The sequence below is a fragment of the Heptranchias perlo genome, chromosome 20, assembly GCF_035084215.1.
Source record: "Heptranchias perlo isolate sHepPer1 chromosome 20, sHepPer1.hap1, whole genome shotgun sequence".
Lineage (NCBI taxonomy): Eukaryota > Metazoa > Chordata > Chondrichthyes > Hexanchiformes > Hexanchidae > Heptranchias > Heptranchias perlo.
In genome coordinates this window covers 22,323,511-22,345,794 of record NC_090344.1, presented here as the reverse complement: position 1 = coordinate 22,345,794, position 22,284 = coordinate 22,323,511, and the positions used below count along the sequence as shown (strand labels likewise).

Genomic DNA, 22,284 nt, shown 5'->3' with positions numbered 1-22,284 from the left:
ATTCTGTACCCGTGAGATCGCCTGAGTTGGGATAAATTAATTTGCCGGCTTCAGTCAGTACAATTTCTAGAAAACTTGTCTTCATTTCGTCTCAGTGTGTTGCGTGGACAAACCCTCTGCATTCTGTCCTCTGGCGCTCAAACATGCTCTGCTGGAGATAAGTCAAAACCGCTGAAAAGCTGTGAGAAGCCAATTGGTGATTTTTGACCAAAAATGGGGACACAACGGGGCTGATCCGGCACTTGAACCAGTGAAACTCCCTGAGCGAGAATCAGACCCAAAGACCAACTGGCAACAGAGCCGTGCAGCCACTGTAAAATTTCGCTGCCTTGAAGCCGATCCACCATCCTTTCAGAACGCCCTGTCCCTCCAATCTCGCTTTCTTGTACGATGTACGATATAGAGCAACATCAGGTTGTACACGAATTATTTCACATCGACAATATTAGCCTCTCTTTATCAAATTCGTTTTGAATGTACGACTTGTATTTTCAAGTAACACTTTACAGAACGAATTGCTCCGAAACGACATTGTCGTCTGTCTCGGCATCGTCATAGTTTACACTCCACCATCAGTATACTTTACTCAAATTGCTGCTTCCATTCACTATGAGGGCGAAGAGACATAAATGTTGGTAATTTAGCTCCGAATTTATCAGCTGGGTTCCACCTTTACTTGTCCAACCGCCTCAATCTTTTTATTCTTTACCCTTCTCTGCTGGTTTTGCAGTTCAGATCAGCCTTCGCTGTTCAAGGAAGCCTCAGAATTACAGCGGGGACAACACAGAGAGACAAGAGTCAGAGACAGGGGGAGATAGAGAGATGCACGAAAAGAAAATAAAGAGTATAAAAGTCAGGTCTTGTAAACTAGCAGAATTTAAGTTATAGATTGGGAGAGATTCCTTCTCGGGTCTTGAAATCTTTCAAGAGAAGTTTGGGCACCCAATCAAAAGCATCGGCCACGCTGAAATATCTGTCATGCTGAGCGAGAAATAAATGCGGTCAACTAACTCCAATTTTTCTATTTCAGCATTGAAGAGATCTTTAAACAGTGACGCTGCGAGCAGAATTCAAATCGAGGGAGAAAAACACCATTGGAATTTTGAGACCAACGCTTCAATCACTCGGCCATCCCAACAGCAGACGGCATGTTCGTTCAGAGATCATTTCAAATGGAAACAAGCAAGGCATCCTTTATGAGCATTGGTGGTTCAGGGGTAGAATTCTCGCCTGCCACGCAGGCGACCCGGGTTCGATTCCCGGCCGATGCAGGAAGTTTTTGCATTCTGGACCATGCGGAACTGAGGGACAGGAGTGGGTCATTTGGGCACCTCGAGCCTGTTCCACAATTCAATGAGATCACGGCTGATCTGTGACGTAACTCCATATCTGGCCCTGAGCCGCATATCTCTTAATACCTTTGGTGAACAAAAATATTTCAATCTCAGCTTTAAAATCAACAATTGAGCTCGCATCAACTGCCGTTTGCGAAAAAGATTTTCAAACTTCCACCTCCTTTTGCTGATAGAAGTATTTCCTAACTTCAATCCTGAAAGTCCTGACTCTAATGTTTCGGCCGTGTCCCCCCCATCCTGGACTCCCCAACCAGCGGAAATGGTTTCTCTCCATCAACCCCATCAGTTCTCATTAATATCTTGAAAACTTCGATCAAATCAGCCCTTAATCTACTAAATTTCGGGGAATATAGCCCCAGTTTGTATAATCTCTCCTCGTAATTTAACCCTTGGAGTCCAGGTATCATTCTAGTAAATCTACGCTGCACTCCATTCACGGCCAATGTATCCTTCCTAAGATGCGGTGCTAGAACTGAACACAGTACTCCAGGTGTGGTCTAACAAGAGGTTTGTATCGCTGTAGCATAATGTCTATCCCCTTGTCGTCTAGTCCTCTAGATATAAAGGCCAGCATTCCATTAGCCTTTTCGATTATTTTCTGTACCTGTCCATGATATTTAATGATCTATGTACATGGACACTATGTCCTTTTGGAACTCCACAGTTTCGAGTTTTTCTCCATTTAGAACGTATTCTGATCTATCCTTTTTAGGTCCAAAGTGGATGACCTCACACTTGCGTCAATTCAAATCCATTTGCCACAGTTTTGCCCATTCATTTATTATATTACTGTCTCTCTGTAATTTTATGCCTCAATCTACTCTGCTTCCAATGCTGCCCATCTTGTTGTCATCAGCAAACTTGGATATGTGGCTCTCTATCCCGTCATCCAATAGCAGTGAGAACGTCTGAATTGAGATAAATTCACAGTCAGCTTCAATCTCCTCATCATCTTGAAACATTTTATTTACTTCCCGTGTGTTGCGCCTTGGAAACTTCCGAACTCTGTCCTCTGGAGCTCAAACATCCTCTGGATGTAATTCAATTCTACCAACAGCAACACTGGAAAGATATCAGAAGCCAATTGGAGACTTTTCACTAAAAGCAGCGAGACAGCAGGGCTCGTCCGCGATTTGAACCCAGGATCTCTCGCATATCAATCAATAAAACCCCCGAAGCGAGAATCATATCCCGAGGCCAACGCACCGCTCTCACTGTGCAGCCAGTGTAAACATTCACTGCCTCCGACAACTGCTCGGCCATCCTGTCAGACCTCTTCTGTCCATCCAATCTCGTTTTCTATTCCGGTGTGCAGCAATATCAAGTTGTACACTAACTATTTCCAGTCACCAATATTAGTCTCCCTTTACCAAATTGGTTTTGACTTACGACTTGTATTATCAAGTGAGACGTTCCAGAATTAGTTGCTCTGAAACAACATTGCTTGAGAGGATACTGAGAGGTGGAGACGAACAGCGGGACCTTGGAGTGCATGTCCACAGATCACTGAAGGTAGCAGGACAGGTAGATAAGGTGGTTAAGAAGACATTCGGGATACTTTCCTTTATTAGCCTAGGCATAAGATATAATAGCAGGGAGGTTATGTTACAACTACATAAAACACGAGTAAGGCCACATCTAGAGTACTGCGTACAGTTCTGGTCACCACATTACAGGAAAGATGTGATTGCTCCAGAGAGGGTACAGAGGAGATTTACGACGACGTTGCCAGGAGTTGAGAATTTTAGCTATGATGAAAGATTGGATAGGCTGGGGTTGTTTTCTTTGGAACCAAGGACATTTAGACTCTTATTGTCCAAGTATCATGCGGCCTCCTTGTTCTTGCAACCAAAATGCTCCACTTAACCCTCATCTGCATTTAGATTCATTTGCTAATTATACACCCATTTTGCAAGTTTATTAATGTTTTCTTGTAATTGGTCGCAAGCTTCATCAATATTATCTATACCCCACCCACCCATAGCCCCCCGCCCCGCTAATCTGGTGTCATCCGTAAATTTTGAAATTGTACTTCCGATTCCCGAGTCCAAATTATTTACGTAAATTATGAACAATGTCCCAGAACCGACCCTTGTGGAACACCTCATTCCACCTTATACAGTCTGAGTAGCGACCCTTAACCCCTGCTATCTGTTATAGAGCAGTGATCAAGAGCAACTTCTTTACGTAGAGAGTTGTGAGACTGTGAAATTCACTTCCACGGTTAGTGTTTGGGGCACAAAGTACTGTAATGACAAGTGGTCCTCATGTTTTTATCCAAGACAGGCCTCAGCCCAGTCATTTACTCCAAATGTTGATGCAATGGTTCAAGCTAAGAGGTGCCAGGTATCTGGAGCAGCAGTAGCAGTAAATTAAATCTAAGTGCAAGTAAGCACCAATATAGTTCATCTTCATCCAGTTCTAGTTTACAACTTTTGTTGAATGTGGCCCAGGCCAAGTGCCAGGATATCGGATCAGGCCCACCATAGAAAATGAGTTTCGCACCCCTGAGATAGACAATGTGAACCGGATTACCCTCATCCACTAATCCGGTAACTTCTTCAAAAAACTCAAGCAAGTTTGTGAGACACGACCTTCTTTCCCGGAAGCCGTGTTGAGTATCTCGAATGGCTCCTTCTTTTTCCCCGTGATCATAAACAGCATCTCTTAGGATCCCTTCAAGCATCTTCCCTCGGATCGAGGTCACACTGATGGGCCTGTCATTCCCCGGCTCTGATTTGTCCCCGTTAATGAAAATGGGAACTACGTGAGCTACCTTCCAATCTCAGGGGACAATCCCTGACTCTATTGAGCTATTGATGATACAGGCAAGGGGCTCACAGAGCACCCGTCCCATCTCTTTAAACACCCGGGGGTGAATATCATCTGAACCTGGAGCACAAACCATTTTGAGATTTCATATTTTATCCAAGATCACATCCGTTTCTATTTTAAAATTTATGATGCGATTGTCGACAGCACATCCCACAGCTGGAATCTGAGCATCATCCACAGGAGTGTAGGCTGATGAGAAATAGTCATTTAACAGCTCTGCCATAGCCTGGGAATCAGCCCTGAACTGCCTTTCAGTGGCCCTAAACCATCTTTCATGGTCTTCTGACTCCTGCCGCAGCTGGAAAAGCTTTTACTATTATTACAATTGTGCACCAAATTCTTTTCAAAGATCTCTTAGCTTCTCTAATGGCTGCTTTTGTCTCCCTTGATTGTGGGTGATATTTGTCCCAATTCTCCTGTAAACTGAATTCATCCTGATCAAACCTGGGTTAAATGTAAGACAGTTCGGGGAGTCAGGAATCATTCACCACAAGACCTCCACAGACAGGTAAAACCCCAAACGGTTCCTTAGTAAGGATTCCTCTGGTTCCTCGGCATATATTTGTCAAGATACCGAAATCGAGCTTTCTCACAGTCCACTCCTGTAGGCCCCACTCCTTGAGCCTACAACCTTCAGCAGGGTCAGTGGTGGAGGTCCGCAGCGGGAGTGATCCCAGAGTAACTGTCGGGATCGCCCCCACCCTGTGGATGGTCCGGGTCGTGTATCTTTCGTTATCCTGGTGTCTAACACAAAGACATCAATAAAACAGGGAATTCTGGAAACACACTGCAGGTCCTTCTTTGCCGACAGATCAAATGCCTGTTGTATAATTGTACCAGCAGTTAACAGGCTCCTATGAATTAACTCTTCTGCTATTTTATTGCACGCTTTAACCCACTGATTTTAAATGGGTTTATTTTCGCCTGCCTTAATTGGTGGACTCAGGACTGTCACACAAACAATTTAAATCTTCATAGAATAAATACCAGTTATTTTTAGACTGGAGACTTAAACCTGCCGTTTCACTTCCAGTCAGGAATCGATCACAGTTTTACACCAATCTCTGATTTGACAGCACTTTTCCAGCATTCACCATTGTCCTTCTTGACTCCATTGGAAAGGACCCTTCTGTTCCGTGCCTAGGAGATCGGAACCATGAAAGAGAGCGGCTGGGACACATTTCTTACACGCAAGATAAACCCGCACGGCGACTTTACTGTCAGTGAAGAGAGATGAGAAAGACCAAAGTGCCGTTTGCCCCTCTCAGTGTGGCCCTGAAGGACTGTGTCCAGGCTGAAGTTCTGTTCTCACCGGACGATCCTCCCCCCAGATTGTCCTTTCTGGGATCCAGCCAGGTGATGCTAAACACTCAGGTGGGAAAGACCAAAATCAACAATAAAGTGTTTAAAACAAAGCTAATTTATTTAATAGATATCCAGAATATTAAACTCCAGCCCAGTTATAGGGGTTATTAACATCAGCAGAAACAAACCCCAACTGTCAGAATGAACATGGTTCAGTCCAGGATGGGATTAACAGCAGAATCCAACCCATGCAGTCATATGTGAACTCGCTGGTGTCTCAGCACGTGTGATGACTGAGTGAAGCCCTTCCCACACACGGAGCAGGTGAACAGTCTCTCCCCAGTGTGAGTGTGTTGGTGTTTCAGCAGATCATTTGTGCTTTTAAAGCCCTTCTCACAGTCAGAACATTTAAAAAGTCTCTCCCCAGTGTGAGTACGTTGGTGTGTCAGCAGATTCCTTTTGATTTTATATCTCTTCTCACAGTCAGAACATTTAAAAGGTTTCTCATCAGTGTGAACTCGCTGGTGTGTCAGCAGGTTGGATGACTGAGTGAATCTCTTCCCACACACAGAGCAGGAGAACGGCCTCTCCCCAGTGTGAACTCGCTGGTGTTTCAGCAGGTTGGATGACTGAGTGAATCTCTTCTTACACACGGAACAGGAGAATGGCCTCTCCCCAGTGTGAATTCGCTGGTGTCTCAGCAGGGTGGATGAACGAGTAAATCTCTTCTTACACACAGAGCAGATGAACGGCCTCTCCCCAGTGTCACTGTGCTGATGGCTCAGAAGTATGTTGCTGCTTTTAAAGCTCTTCCCACAGTCAGAGCATGTAAAAGGTCTCTCATCAGAGTGAACTCGTTGGTGTGTCAGCAGGTGGGATGACTCAGTGAATCCCTTCTGACACACGGAGCAGGTGAACGGCCTCTCCCCAGTGTGACTGCGTCGATGAATTTCCAGCTGTGACGGGTAATTGAATCCCTTCCCACAGTCCCCACATTTCCACGGTTTCTCCGTGGTCCGGGTGTCCTTGTGTCTCTCCAGGTTGGACGATCAGTTGAAGCCTCGTCCACACACAGAACACGTGTACGGTGTCTCCCTGCTTTGAATGGTGCAATGTTTTTTCAGGCTTTGGAACTGGTTAAAGCTCTTTCCACAGTCAGTGCACTGGAACACTCTCACTCGGGTGTGTGTGTCTCGGTGCTTTTCCACTCACAATGATGTTTCAAATCTTTTCCCAAAAACAGAACAGACAAACATTTCTCCTTCCACATTCAAAGGCCAATGATATTCAGGTCCTGATTAATCGAGTGACTCTGTCAGATCTTGACGTGGTCTTTGGTTTGAGTTTCCTGTCTGCAAATCCACCCCTTCAAATACCCTGTAAAAGGAGTTTACAAAAGTTATCACTGTAAGTACAGGAAACAAATTTAGAACAGACAATTCTAGTTTCTATGGAACATTCTTTCCTCTCTTGTTCCTCAAAGCTATAAAACCCCATCCCACACACTCTCCCTCCTCCCTGTGCTGAAATCCAAACCCATCGCATCATCTTTCAGTGGTGCTAAACCATGAGTGAAAGGGTGAGAGAGTGAGCGTGAGAGAGTGAGCGTGAGAGAGTGAGCGTGAGAGAGTGAGCGTGAGAGAGTGAGCGTGAGAGAGTGAGCGTGAGAGAGTGAGCGTGAGAGAGTGAGCGTGAGTACAGCAGTGGGCTCGGTGTGTAGAATGAAGTGGGGCAGGTGGATCATGTTTCAGTGGGGCAGCAGTGATCATAATCTCATTGGGTTTAGAACAGTTATGGAAAAGGACAAGGGACAGTCAAATGTGAAAATTCGTAACTGGAGGACGGCTAATTCCAGTGAGTTAAAAAGGGATCTTGTCCAGGTGGATTGGAATCAAAAATTGGCAACAAAACAGTAATTGAACAATGGGAGGCCTTGAAGGAGGAGTTGGTTTGAGTACAGAGCAGAAAGATTCCAACGAGGAGGAAAGGAACGGCCTCCAAAGCTCGAGATCCTTGGATGACTAAAGGTGCAGAGATCATTATTATTCACTCATTTACAGACGCTCCCTGACCGATCAACATTTCTCCTTCATTTACAGACACTCCCTGACCGATCACTAATTCTCCTTCATTTTTAGACGCTCCCTGACCGATCACAATTTCTCCTTCATTTACAGACGCTCCTTGACCGATCACCATTTCTCCTTCATTTACGGACGCTCCCTGACCCACCATCATTTCTCCTTCATTTATAGACACTCCCTGACGGATCAGCATTTCTCCTTCATTTACAGACGCTCCCTGACCGATCACTATTTCTCCTTCATTTTTAGATGCTCCCTGACCGATCACAATTTCTCCTTCATTTACAGACGCTCCCTGACAGATCACCATTCCTCCTTCATTTACAGATGCTCCCTGACCGATCACCATTTCTCCTTCATATACAGACACTCCCTGACCGATTTCCATTTCTCCTTCATTTACGGACGCTCCCTGACCGATCACCATTTCTCCTTCATTTACAGACGCTCCCTGACCGATCACAATTTCTCCTTCATTTACAGACGCTCCCTGAGAAGTCCCAGTTTACACCGCGCAGGCGCGGGGCCGCGTCCTTTTGTTGAGAGTTGGTCCGGAGCGAAACGGGAGAAACCGGAAACCGGCGGGTAGTGAGGGGGGGATAATGTTCACTGTTTTATATTCGGGTCTGTGGCCGCACTCGGGGTTTGTGAAGCCTGAGCCTGGGCCTGAGCCCGGACCCGGGCCCCGGGGTTTATTGATCCTCTTGCTCCGATCCTCTCACCTGCACCGAACGCGCTCCTCCCGCAGCCTCGACTGACCGCGCATGCTCAGGACACACTGCCTTATCATGAGTCACTAATGCGCCTGCGCACTGTGCTCCTCTGATTCAGATAGGGCACAATCTGTACCGCGCTGCATGCTGGGTGGTACAGCCGCCATTGCTTATCTTAATATCTGTACGAAAAGCAAAAACATTTGAAGCAGGGAGAGCGCGTTTGGGTCAAGGATAATGAAATAAACTGAAAGCCCAGCCCTTCGTGCCATTTAAACCGGCACAAACACACGGCATAGAAGCCCCCCCCCCCCCCACCACACACACTTTGGTGAACTCCAGAAAATATTTTATTCGGTAACTTGTATTAATTTCGTTTTATTAATTGTTGCAACTGACGGGTTCAATTAATGTTTATTTTCCAACTGCACCTCAGAACCGTCAGTTTCTCCATTAATCCCGCCATGGTGATTAACGAGATATCCGGACCAAAAGGAGCAGCCGGAATTTATCGGAATTTCCTTTAACGAGTGGGGTGCCGCAGCGATCATTGCTGGGGCCTCAACTTTTTACAGTATATAATAATGGCTTGGATGAAGGAACAGAGTGTCTTGTGGCCAAATTTGTTGATGATACAAAGATAGGTGGAAAAGCAAGTTGCGATAAGGACTCAAAGTGACTGTAAAGAGATATTGACAGGTTAAGCGGATGGGCAAAAATTTGGTAGATGGAATATAATGTGGGAAAATATGAAGTCATGCACTTTGGGAGGAAAACTAAAAAAGCAAAATATTATTTGAATGGAGAAATACTACAAAGTGCTGCGGTACAGAGGAATCTGGGTGTCCTCGTACATGAAACATAAAAAGTCAACATGCAAGTGCAGCAGGTAATCCGGAAGGCAAATGGAATATTGTCCTTTATTTCGAGGGGGTTGGAGTGTTAAAGCAGGGAAGACATGCTACAACTGTACAGGGTGCTGGTGAGACCACATCTGGAGTACTGCGTACAGTTCTGGTGACCTTATTTAAGGAAGGGCATACTTGCATTGGAGGCAGTTCAGAGAAGGTTCACTCGGTTGATTCCGGGTATGGAAGGGCTGTCTTATGAGGAAAGATTGAACAGGTTGGGTCTGTACTCATTGGAATTTAGAAGAATGAGAGGAGATCTTATTGAAACATACAAGATTCTGAGGGGACTCGACAGGATAGATACTGAGAGGTTGTTACCCCTCATTGGGAATCTAAAACTAGGAGGCATAGTCTCAGAATAAGTGGTCGCCCGTTTAAGACGGAAATGAGGAGGAATTTCTTCTCCCAGAGGGTTGTGAATCTTTGGAATTCTTTACCCCAAAAAGCTGTGGAGGCTGAGTCATTGAATACATTCAAGGCTGAGTTCGACAAATTTTTGATTCGCAAGAGAGTCAAAGGATATGGGGAAAGGGCGGGTAAGTGGAGTTGAGGTAAACATCAGATCAGCCATGATCTCATTAAATGGCGGAGCAGGCTCGAGGGGTCGAATGGCCTACTCCTGATCCTATCCCTTATGATCTTATGGTCTTATGGTAAATTGGCTGGAGGGATGAGAGAACAGTTGGTCCTCCAAACAATCGGAGTGTGTGAGGGGCGTGAGTTGCGGCACCGAACGGGCGGGTCTGAGCCCAGATGTCCCCATTGTCTGAAGCATAGTTTAAAAAAAATAATTTATCTTAAGCTCCAGGAGCAAACTCGACCTTTCTGTTGTCGCTTGAAACAGATGAAACCAGATGAGGTGGAGCAAACATTTCAACATTTGTTGGATAAACACATTAATTAAGAATAGCCAACATGGATTATTTGAGATAACTCGAGTCTACCGTTAAAGGGAATGTATTGGATGTTGTGTAGATGGATTGTGAAAAGGTGTTTGATAAGATGTCGGACAGGAGGCTTGTTGATAAAATTAATACTCACGGTATTAAAATGAATGGGGCAGTGTGGAAATGAAGTTGTGTAAAGGGCAGAAAACAGAGAGTAGTGGTTAATGGATGTCCTTCAGACTGGAGGGATGTAAATGGTGGTGTCCCCCAGAGTCAGTGTTGGGACCATTGCTCTTCTCAATACAGAGAATGATCTGAGCTTGGGTATGTGGGACACAAGGTGAAAATCTCTAGATGACGCCAAAATTGGCAGCGTGGGGAACTGTGAAGAGGAGTGTCAGTGACGTCATTGTGACGTCCACAGGTTCGTAAACAGGCAGGTGAAGTTTCATGGAGAGAAATGTGACGTCATACATTTTGAGAGGAAGAAAAATGAGATTAAATGGTCAAAGTTTAAAAGTAGAGGAGCAGAGAGACTTCGGGGTGGAAGGTTCTAACTAATGCATTGTCTTATTAATTAACAATTCTGAGAGTCCGCAAATTTAATACCTTATTTAGAAATATATGAGCAAATTCTCTTTCCTCTACCGCACCAGAGTAAACATGCAAGTCCCCCGTGTACACGAGATGATCCCGCTGGATGGAACCTCAGGCACCCTGAGCTTGATCTCCAGTGTCTCCACTCCCGACTGCCCCTTACATCATGTTCCCCTCACTTTTATACCCTGTAGTGATCCATCTCTGTCACTGGAGCTGGAACTTCGCAAATCTGTGGTTTACAAGGGCACATTGCTTGGTTCCCATCAGTTACTTTTCTTCAGTAGCATTTTTATGACCCCTAAACTAGCCTGCTTACTGTTAATTAGAATCAGAGAATCAAATAAAGTTACGGCACAGAAAGAGGCCATTCGGCCCGTCGTGTCTGTTCCTGCCGAAATAGAGCTATCCAGCTTCATCCCACTTCCCAGCTCTTGGTCTGTAACCTTGTATGTTATGGCACTTTGAGTATATACCCACGTACCAAGGGTACGATAGCATAGTGGTTATGTTACTGGGCTAGTAAGCCAGAGGCCTGGACTAAAATCCAGAGTCATGAATTCAAATCCCGCCACGGCAGCTATTTAATGGAGAAAAATTTAAATTAAATTCAATTAATTAAATAAAAATCTGGAATTAAAATACTAGTATCAGTAACGATGGTCATGAAACTGCTGGATTGTCGTAAAAACCCATCTGGTTCACTAATGTCCTTTAGGGAAGGAAGCCTGCTGCCCTTACCCGGTCTGGCCGAGATGTGACTCCAGACCCACAACAATGTGCTGATTCTTAATTGCCCTCTGAAATGGCCTAGCAAGCCACTCAGTTGTAAAATCTCGCAACGAAAAGTCACAATAAGAATAAAACCGGACGGACCACGAGGCACAGGACACGACAACGGCAAAACACCAAGCACAGTCGACCCTGCAAGGTCCTCCTCACGGACATCTGGGGACTTGTGCCAAAATTGGGAGAGCTGTCCCACAGACGAGTCAAGCAACAGCCTGACATAGCCATACTCACAGAATCATATCTTTCAGCCAACGTCCCAGACTCTTCCATCACCATCCCTGGGTATGTCCTGTCCCACCGGCAGGACAGACCCACCAGAGGTGGCGGTACAGTGATATACAGTCGGGAGGGAGTGGCCCTGGGAGTCCTCAACATTGACTCTGGACCCCATGAAATCTCATGGCATCAGGTCAAACATGGGCAAGGAAACCTCCTGCTGATTACCACCGACTGTCCTCCCTCAGCTGATGAATCAGTCCACCTCCATGTTGAACACCACTTGGAGGAAGCACTGAGGGTGGCAAGTGCACAAAATGTCCATCACCAAGAGTGAGCTCGGTAGCACCACGACTGAACGAGCTGGCCGAGTCCTGAAGGACACAGCTGCTAGACTGGGCCTGCGGCAGGTGGTGAGCGAACCAACATGAGGGAAAAACTGACTTGACCTCGTCCTCACCAATCCACCTGTCGCAAATGCATTTGTCCATGACAGTATTGGCAGGAGTGACGACCGCAGTAGTCCTCGTGGAGATGAAATCCCGTCTTCGCACTGAGGACACCATCCAACGTGTTGTGTGGCACTACCACCGTGCTAAATGGGATAGATTCAGAACAGATCCAGCAGCTCAAAACTGGGCATCCATGAGGCGCTGTGGGCCATCAGCAGCAGCAGAATTGTATTCCAGCACAATCTGTAACCTCATGGCCCGGCATATTCCTCACTCTACCATTACCAACAAGCCAGGCGATCAACCCTGGTTCAATGAGGAGTGCAGAAAAGCATGCCAGGAGCAGCACCAGGCGGACCTAAAAATGAGGTGCCAACCTGGTGAAGCTGCAACTCAGGACGACATGCATGCTAAACAGCGGAAGCAACATGCTATAGACAGAGCTAAGCGATTCCACAACCAACGGATCAGATCAAAGCTCTGCAGTCCTGCCACATCCAGTCGTGAATGGTGGTGGACAATTAAACAACTAACGGGAGGAGGAGGCTGTGTAAACATCCTCATTCTCAATGATGGCAGAGTCCAGCACGTGAGTGCAAAAGACAAGGCTGAAGCGTTTGCAACCATCTTCAGCCAGAAGTGCCGAGTGGATAATCCATCTCAGCCTCCTCCCGATATCCCCACCATCACGGAAGCCAGTCTTCGGCCAACTCGATTCACTCCACGTGATATCAAGAAACGGCTGAGTGCACTGGATACAGCAAAGGCTATGGGCCCTGACAACATCCCAGCTGTTGTGCTGAAGACTTGTGTTCCAGAACTAGCTGCGCCTCTCGCCAAGCTGTTCCAGTACAGCTACAACACTGGCATCCACCCGACAATGTGGAAAATTGCCCAGGTATGTCCTGTCCACAAAAAGCAGGACAAATCTCAATCATCAACAAAGTGATGGAAGGTGTCGTCGACAGTGCTATCAAGCGGCACTTACTCACCAATAACCTGCTCACTGATGCCCAGTTTGGGTTCCGCCAGGACCACTCGGCTCCAGACCTCATTACAGCATTGGTCCAAACATGGACAAAAGAGCTGAATTCCAGAGGTGAGGTGAGAGTGACTGCCCTTGACATCAAGGCAGCATTTGACCGAGTGTGGCACCAAGGAGCCCTAGTAAAATTGAAGTCAATGGGAATCAGGGGGAAAACTCTCCAGTGGCTGGAGTCATACCTAGCACAAAGGAAGATGGTAGTGGTTGTTGGAGACCAATCATCTCAGCCCCAGGGCATTGCTGCAGGAGTTCCTCAGGGCAGTGTCCTAGGTCCAACCATCTTCAGCTGCTTCATCAATGACCTTCCCTCCATCATAAGGTCAGAAATGGGGATGTTCGCTGATGACTGCACAGTGTTCAGTTCCATTCGCAACCCCTCAGATAATGAAGCAGTCCGAGCCTGCATGCAGCAAGACCTGGACAACATCCAGGCTTGGGCTGATAAGTGGCAAGTAACATTCGCGCCGGATAAGTGCCAGGCAATGACCATCTCCAACAAGAGAGAGTCCAACCACCTCCCCTTGACATTCAACGGCATTACCATCACCGAATCCCCCACCATCAACATCCTGGGGGTCACCATTGACCAGAAACGTAACTGGACCAGCCATATAAATACTGTGGCTACGAGAGCAGGTCAGAGGCTGGGTATTCTGCAGCGAGTGACTTACCGCCTGACTCCCCAAAGCCTTTCCACCATCTACAAGGCACAAGTCAGGAGTGTGATGGAATACTCTCCACTTGCCTGGATGAGTGCAGCTCCAGCAACACTCAAGAAGCTCGACACCATCCAAGATAAAGCAGCCCGCTTGATTGGCACCCCATCCACCACCCTAAACATTCACTCCCTTCACCACCGGCGCACTGTGGCTGCAGTGTGCACCATCCACAGGATGCACTGCAGCAACTCGCCAAGGCTTCTTCGACAGCACCACCCAAACCCGCGACCTCTACCACCTAGAAGGACAAGGGCAGCAGGCACATGGGAACAACACCACCTGCACGTTCCCCTCCAAGTCACACACCATCCCGACTTGGAAATATATCGCCGTTCCTTCATTGTCGCTGGGTCAAAATCCTGGAACTCCCTTCCTAACAGCATTGTGGGAGAACCGTCACCACACAGACTGCAGCGGTTCAAGAAGGCGGCTCACCACCACCTTCTCGAGGGCAATTAGGGATGGGCAATAAATGCCAGCCTTGCCAGCGACGCCCACATCCCGTGAACGAATAAAAAAAACCTCTTTAAATGCGATGAGGGTGTCCGCCTCGACCACCCTTTCAGGCAGTGTGTTCCAGATCCCACAACCCTTGGGTGAAAGTATTTCTCCTCAGCTCCCCACTAATCCTTCTACCAATCACTTTAAATCTATACCCCTGGTTATTAACCTCTCTGTTCAGGGAAATAGGTCCTTCCAATCTACACTATCAATTCCCCTCATAATTTTGTACACGTTAATTAAATCTGCCTTTAGCCTCCTTAGTTCCAAAGAAAACAACCCCAGCCTATCCAATCTTTCCTCTTAGCTAAAATTCTACAGTCCAGGCAACATCCTTGTAAATCTTTCTTGCCTTGTATAAAATGTCCGCTATTTGAAAGTTGTGATATTGATCAAAATCTGCGTTAAGTTTTCTTGCCATTTCTGTCAAGATTTGGAAAAGATCTGCTACCTGACACTTTAAATGTTGCTGACCTTTAACTGAAGCTCACAGTGTCTAAACAGTCACTGTTATCATTGGCCATTTATCTATCTTCTTGTGCTCCATCTCCTTAACAACATTAGCAGATCACAGCATCGTTTCCTTCAAATTAAATCCCAGTGTGAAAAAATGGACAAATTCAAAGCTGAGCAACACGTGCAAGATTGGAAGGAGATTGCGACTGGGGATAATTGTCTTGGATCAGCGATCTCTTCAGCATTAAGACATTCATTATCTGAAAAAAGCACCGAGATGAGATTTTTGTCTACATTTATCAGTACAGAAAAGAAGCAGGGAGTTGAGATCCTTTTCACCTACACGGCACATTCTGTTGGTGGTTCAGACTGTTTTATCTTTGTCTATTTCGCTTGCCCGTTTACTTGTGAATCCAGATACTGGTTGCGTTTCTGGCTATGTTTATCTTTGTGTGTCCATCAGTGCGTTGGTGCACGGATGAATATTTGAGCTTGTGTTTGTTTGTTACATTAAATAAACTAGAGGATCAGACAATTCTCGCTCTGACACTGAAGAACTAATTAAGCAAATTTGACAGCGAAGTGTTGTTTATTGTGATGCTGAAACTAAAAAAATCATAAGAGGTGAAAAAAGGGTAAAAGAGAAAAACTTGTGAGGGAAATTAAGGACAAGTCTCAAGGTTTTTACACGTGTATTAAGAGAAAGAAGGGTGACTAAGAGTAATGTGGAACCCTTAAAGACAAATGGCGGTGATATTGTAATTGAAAATCAGGAAATGGCAGACCAGCGAAATAATCGCAGAAAAGGATGAGGATAATATACCATAGACACGAGGAAAACTGAAAATAAATCAAGGCGATTCAGTGTAAGTAAAATAATGGTAATGAAGAAAATAATGAGACTAAAGATAGTCATATCTCTAGGATCTGATGGTTACCACCCCAGGGGATTAAAAGGAGTAAGTGAGGAAATTTTACAAGCTTTGGTCATGATCTTTCATACTGTCATGATTCAGGATTTGTTCCATGGATTGAAAAAATGCCAATGTCACTCCATTATTTAGGAAGGGGAGGAGAGATAAAGTAGGAAATTATAAACCTATTAGTCTGATGCCTGTTGTGGGGAAGTTACCCGTATCTGTTATTAGGGAAAGAATGACTGAGCACTTGGATAAATATGAATGGATCAGACAGAGCCAGCATGGATTTGTAAAGGGTAAGTCAAGTCTAACGAAACAAGCTGAAGATTTTGAAGATGTAAATAACGTGGTAGATAATGCAGTGTCTATGGGTGTTATATGTACATTGACTTCAAGAGGCATTCGATAAGGTACCACATAAGAGAGTGTTAAAAACAATGAGAGCGCATGGAAATTAAAGCAACCTATTGACATGGGTAGGGAGTTGGTTTGGAGGTAGCAGACAGAGAGTAGGGATAATGGATCTGCGCTCAAATTGACAGGATGTGATTTGTGGAGTTCCCCAGGGATCTGTACCGGGGCATCAGCTTTTTACTATGTGTATAAATGAGGTAGATGAAGGAATAGAGAGCCATATATCCAAGTTTGTCGACGACACCAAGTTTGGTGGCACCGTGAGTAGTGCAGATGGGAGCATAAAGTTGCAAAAGGAAATTGATGGATTAAGTGAGTTGGTAAAGCTGTGTCAGATGGAGCTTACATAGAATTACATCGAATGTACATCTCAGAAACAGGCAATTCGGCACAACTAGAGCATACCGGTGTTTATGCTGCAGACGAGCCACCTCCAACCCCTCTTCATCTAGCCCTATGAGCAAACCCGAATATTCCTTTCTCCTCCATGTGATTATTTCGCTTCCCCTTAAATGCATCCATGCTTTTCGCCTTAACTACTCCTTGTGCGAGCGAGTTGCACATTCTAACGACTCTCTGCGTAAATATGGTTCTCTTGAATGTTATTTTGGATTTATTAAACACTATCTTATATTATTAGCCCCAGGTTTTGGAGTCCCTACCACCAAAGTACAAACACCTTATCTACATCTGACCTATCAAATCCTTGCATAATCTTAAAGTACTATATCAGGTCACCCTCAGCCTTCTCGTTTCTATAGATAAGACACCCAGCGTGTTCAAACTTTCAATATGGGAAAGTGTGAGGTCATTCACTTTGGACCTAAGCAAGATCATGAACAGCATTTTCTAAATGGAGAGAAGCAAGCAACTGTGGGGAAGCAGAGATATTTAGGGGTCCAAGTACAGCAATCACTAAAAATCAGTGGACAGGTACAAAAGTAATCAAAAAGGATAATGGAATGTGGGCCTTTATCTCAAGGGAGCTGGAATACAAAGGTGTGGAAGTTATATGCATGCTGAACAGCAGAAGCAACATGATGTAGACAGAGCTAAGCGATTCCGCAAACAATGGAATAGATCCAAGCGGTGCAGTCCTGCCACATCCAGTCGTGAATGGTGGTGTACATTTAAACAACTAACGGGAGGAGGAGGCTCTGTAAACAATTCCATCCTCAATGATGGCAGAGTCCAGCACGTGAGTGCAAAAGACAAGGCTGAAGCGTTTGCAACCATCTTCAGCCAGAAACGCCGAGTGGATGATCCATCTCGGCCTCCTCCCGATATCCCCACCATCACAGAAGCCAGCTTTCAGCCAATTCGATTCACTCCACGTGATATCAAGAAACGGCTGAGTGCACTGGATACAGCAAAGGCTATGGGCCCGAACAACATCCCGGCTGTAGTGCTGAAGACTTGTGCTCCAGAACTAGCCGCGCCTCTAGCCAGGCTGTTCCAGTACAGCTACAACACTGGCATCTACCCGACAAATTAGAAAATTGCCCAGGTATGTCCTGTCCACAAAAAGCTGGACAAATCCAATCCGGCCAATTACCGCCCCATCAGTCCACTCTCAATCATCAGCAAAGTGATGGAAGGTGTTGTCGACAGTGCTATCAAGCGGCACTTACTCACCAATAACCTGCTCACCGATGCTCAGTTTGGGTTCTGCCAGGACCACTCGGCTCCAGAGCACATTACAACCTAAGAGCAAACATGGACAAAAGAGCTGAATTCCAGAGGTGAGGTGAGAGTGACTGTCTTTGACATCAAGCTAGCATTTGACCGAGTGTGGCATCAAGGAGCCCAAGTAAAATTGAAATCAATGGGAATTAGGGGGAAAACTCTCCAGTGGCTGGTGTCATACTTAGCAAAAAGGAAGATGGTGGCGGTTGTTGGAGGCCAATAATCTCAGCCAAAGGATATTGCTGCAGGAGTTCCTCAGGGCAGTGTCCTGGGCCCAACCATCTTCAGCTGCTTCATCAATGACCTTCCCTCAATCATAAGGTCAGAAATGGGGACGTTCGCTGATGATTGCACAGTGTTCAGTTCCATTCGCAACCCCACAGATAATGAAGCAGTCCATGCCTGCATGCAGCAAGACCTGGACAACATGCAGGCTGGGGCTGATAATGGCAAGTAACATTCGCGCCAGATAAGTGCCAGGCAATGACCATCTCCAACAAGAGAGAGCCTAACGACCTCCCCTTGACATTCAATGGCATTACCATCGCCGAATCCCCCACCATCAACATCCTGGGAGTCACCATTGACCAGAAACGTAACTGGACCATCCACATAAATGCTGTGGCTACAAGAGCAGGTCAGAGGCTGGGCATTCTGCGGCGAGTGAATGACCTCCTCACTCACCAAAGCCATCTACAAGGCACAAGTCAGGAGTGTGATGGAATACTCTCCACTTGCCTGGATGAGTGCAGCTCCAACAACACTCAAGAAGCTCGACACCATCCAGGACAAAACAGCCCGCTTGAGTGGCTCCCCATCCACCACCCTAAACATTCACTCCCTTCACCACCGGCGCACTGTGTCTGCAGTGTGTACCATCCACAGGATGCACTGCAGCAACTCGCCAAGGCTTCTTCGACAGCACCTCCCAAACCCGCGACCTCTACCACCTAAAAGGACAAGGGCAGCAGGCACATGGGAACAACACCACTTGCACGTCCCCCTCCAAGTCACACACCATCCCGACTTGGAAATATATCGCCGTTCCTTCATCGTTGTTGGGTCAAAATCCTGGAACTCCCTTCCTAACAGCACTGTGGGATAACCTTCACGACACGGACTGCATCGATTCATGAAGGCGGCTCACCACCACCTTCTCAAGGGCAATTAGGGATGGGCAATAAATGCTGGCCTTGCCAGCGACGCCCACATCCCATGAACGAATAAAATTTTTTTTACAGTTACATAAATTCTGCTGAGACCACATTTAGAGTACTGCATTCAGTTCTGGACACCACGCCTGAGGGAGGAGATATTGGCTTTGGCGGGGGTGCATTGCAGATTCACCAGAATTGACCAGAATGATACCTGGGCTAAAATATTTAAATTATGCGAACAGGTTGCGTGGACAAAGTTTGTATTTCCTTGTGTATAGAAGATTAAGTGATGATGTAATCGAGTTGTTGAAGGTGATTCAATGAGCCAATGATGTGTGTGTGAGCTGTGAAACAGCTTGAAATCCCAATCCTCTCCACCACTGGGGACTGAGTCTTTCAACATACAGGGATTTTTAAGCTTCATTCACATTTTCTGCTCTTCATTTCTCCGACCTGCTTGTTGCGCCTTTCCCTTCAATCCAGGACTTACAGGAAAAACTCGATTCTGCCGTCAATCTTCGGGTCACATGGTGAGATTTCAAATAATTGAAATCGACCCTCATCAAACCCCAATATCGTCCCCTTCACGTTTGACGAATGCAAAGCGGCTTCTATCGCGGTTTGGCTGCACAACTCGTTCAAAGATACTGTCGGTAATTGGAGGGTCTTTCAAGTCTTGGCACGAACATAACAGTTCGCACTGCCGTTTTCCCCAAGACGCTTCAGATTCATGGGGAATGATTTCAGTCCGGCGGTTAAATCCGTTCCCTCTTCACAAATCCGCCTTTGACCCCGTGTCTTTTAGTATTTTTGATAACCGACACTAAATCGGTTTGCCCTGTACTGTACAATACTTTTTAAATATTACAGATAAGCAGAGCACTTGAGCTGTCACAGCTGTGACTTTGACTTTTCTCCCTCTCCTCTCGATCTCCCCGGCAACTGCCACTAACCACAATCTTCTGTCACACTTCTCCATCAGGAAGTTCCGAGCCTCGGTTTTCAAATGAAATAACGCCCATCTCTTCAATCAACGACAGCTCAGAGAGAGTTTCTTAATTTCAGCTCCCACTTTCCCCAAATCCTCCTTAAATACCATGAAAAAACTGTCCTTAAATCATTACTAATATAATTTAAAGTCTTATCTTTTGGGGTTTTGTTTCAGATTCCACGGCTTTTAAAGTTCACTGCTGATGTTTAACGAATCGCCTCTTGGTTCGAGGCTTCTGTGTGGGAAAGATCACGAAGCGATAATTGAGAGACCGAGGATGAAGCTGTTTGATGGGAGCACTGGTGACACAGACCGTGCGCGGCTCCAGTGGCGCAATCGGTCGGCGCGCGTTATTTCTACAATAATTATACACTCGAGAAATGCCGAGATTGTGAGCTCCAGCGCCATGTCAATAGTTGAACCTTCTAAACATTTTGACTGGAGATCAAGGTCCAACCGGTTCCATAACGCATCGACTTCTTCATGTCCCCATGTGGGCACTGAGGCTCCTCTGGCCTCCCGTCTTACAAAAGCAGGTGAGAGTTTATTTGGACATAGGAGGGAGAGGGGGCAATTGGTGATAGTTGAAATGGTAAAGGGGCCGGCACGACATCTTTAAATCGAAAGAACCAAAAACACAATTCTTCTTTCCGTGAAGCAGGTATTCATCGGTTTGAAGTGTCGTGTAGGGAAAATTCGGGAGACAAATCTGCTGCCCGTTGTCACGGTGTATCGGGTGAAATTATTCAGCTTTCAATTGTTGATCGGCTGAAATGTCGAGAGGCCTTTTCCAGCTCCCGTGTGGAAAAAGTTTAGTTTTTGAGCCACTGGGAAAAGTGTTTTTTTTTATTGCTGCAAACGAATGACAAGACATTTTGTACAAACAAGAAGAGTTGTAAACTCATGATTTCACTGTCCATATTTCTTACACCATGTTCAACGGAAACAAGGATTCTCCTCAACACGTTGCTAAAAATTGCACAAAAGGGATACTCCCCCGAATTCGGCATCGACAGGGATAATTCAGAGTCCCATCAGACTTTTAAAATAGGTAGTGATCTGAGGGTCCAGGGTTCAAGTCCCTGTTCAGGCAAAAAGTTTTACAACAGCTGGCAAGTTCTGCTTTTTCAGCGGACCCACATCAGCGAAAGGAGCACGAGTTGGCCAAACAGTCGCTGGAGCCTGCTTCGCCATCTGATAAGGTCATTGCTGATCTTCGAACTCAACTCCACTTTCCCGACCTATCCCCATATCCCTTCAGTTCTTTTGTGTCCAAAAATCTCTCGATCCTCAGTTTTGAATCTATTCAATGGCTCAGCATTCACAGGCCTCTGGGGTAGAGAATTCCAATGGTTCACAACCGTCTCAGTGAAGAAATCACTGTACTAAATGGTCGGCCCCTTATCATGAGATTATAACCATTAGTTCCAGACTCTCCAGCGAGAGGAAACAGCATCCCAGCATCTACCCTGTCAAGCCCTCTAAGAATTTCACATGTTTCAATGAGATCACCTCATTATTGTAAACTGCAGAGAATATAGGCCCATTCTACTCAATCTCCCCTCACAGGACAACCCTCTTATCCAAGGAATCAATCTAGTGAACCTTTGTTGCACCCACCCGAAGACAAGTATATCGATCCCCAGATAAGGAGATCAAAACTGTACACAGTACTCCAGATGCATTCTCACCAAAGCCCTATATAATTACTGTAAACAATTTTACAACACCAAGTTATAGTCCAGCAATTTTATTTTAAATTCACAAGCTTTCGGAGACTTCCTCCTTCCTCAGGTATATAATTACAGCAACGCATCCTTATCTTTGTAATCCAACCACCTCACAATAAAAGCCAACATACCATTTGCTTTCCTAATTGCTTGCTGCACCTGCATATTAACTTTCCGTGATCCGTGTCCAAGCACACACGTTCCTCTGAATACCAACATTTCTTAATCTCTCACCTTTTCAAAAGTATTCTGCTTTTCTATTCTTCCTACCAAAGTGAATAAGCTCACATTTCCCCACTTTATACTTAATTTGCCAACTTCTGGCCCACTCGCTTAACCTGTCTGTATCACTTTGCATCCTCTTTGCGTCCTCCTCACAGCTTACTTTCCCACCTAGTTTTGTATCGTCAGCAAACTTGGATACATTACACTCGGTCCCCTCTAATTCATTAATATAGATTGTAAACAGCTGAGGCCCAAGCACTGATCTTCACGGCACTCCACGAGTTACAACCTGC

The 22,284-nt window shown here is 45.7% G+C and overlaps 1 non-coding gene across 1 annotated transcript; it reads left to right on the top strand.

Moving 5' to 3' along the window:
• Window positions 1–1,200: 1,200 nt before the first annotated feature.
• On the top strand, window positions 1,201–1,271 carry trnag-gcc (transfer RNA glycine (anticodon GCC)). Its single transcript has one exon. It is a non-coding gene; the product is annotated as a tRNA-Gly (tRNA).
• Window positions 1,272–22,284: the final 21,013 nt, after the last annotated feature.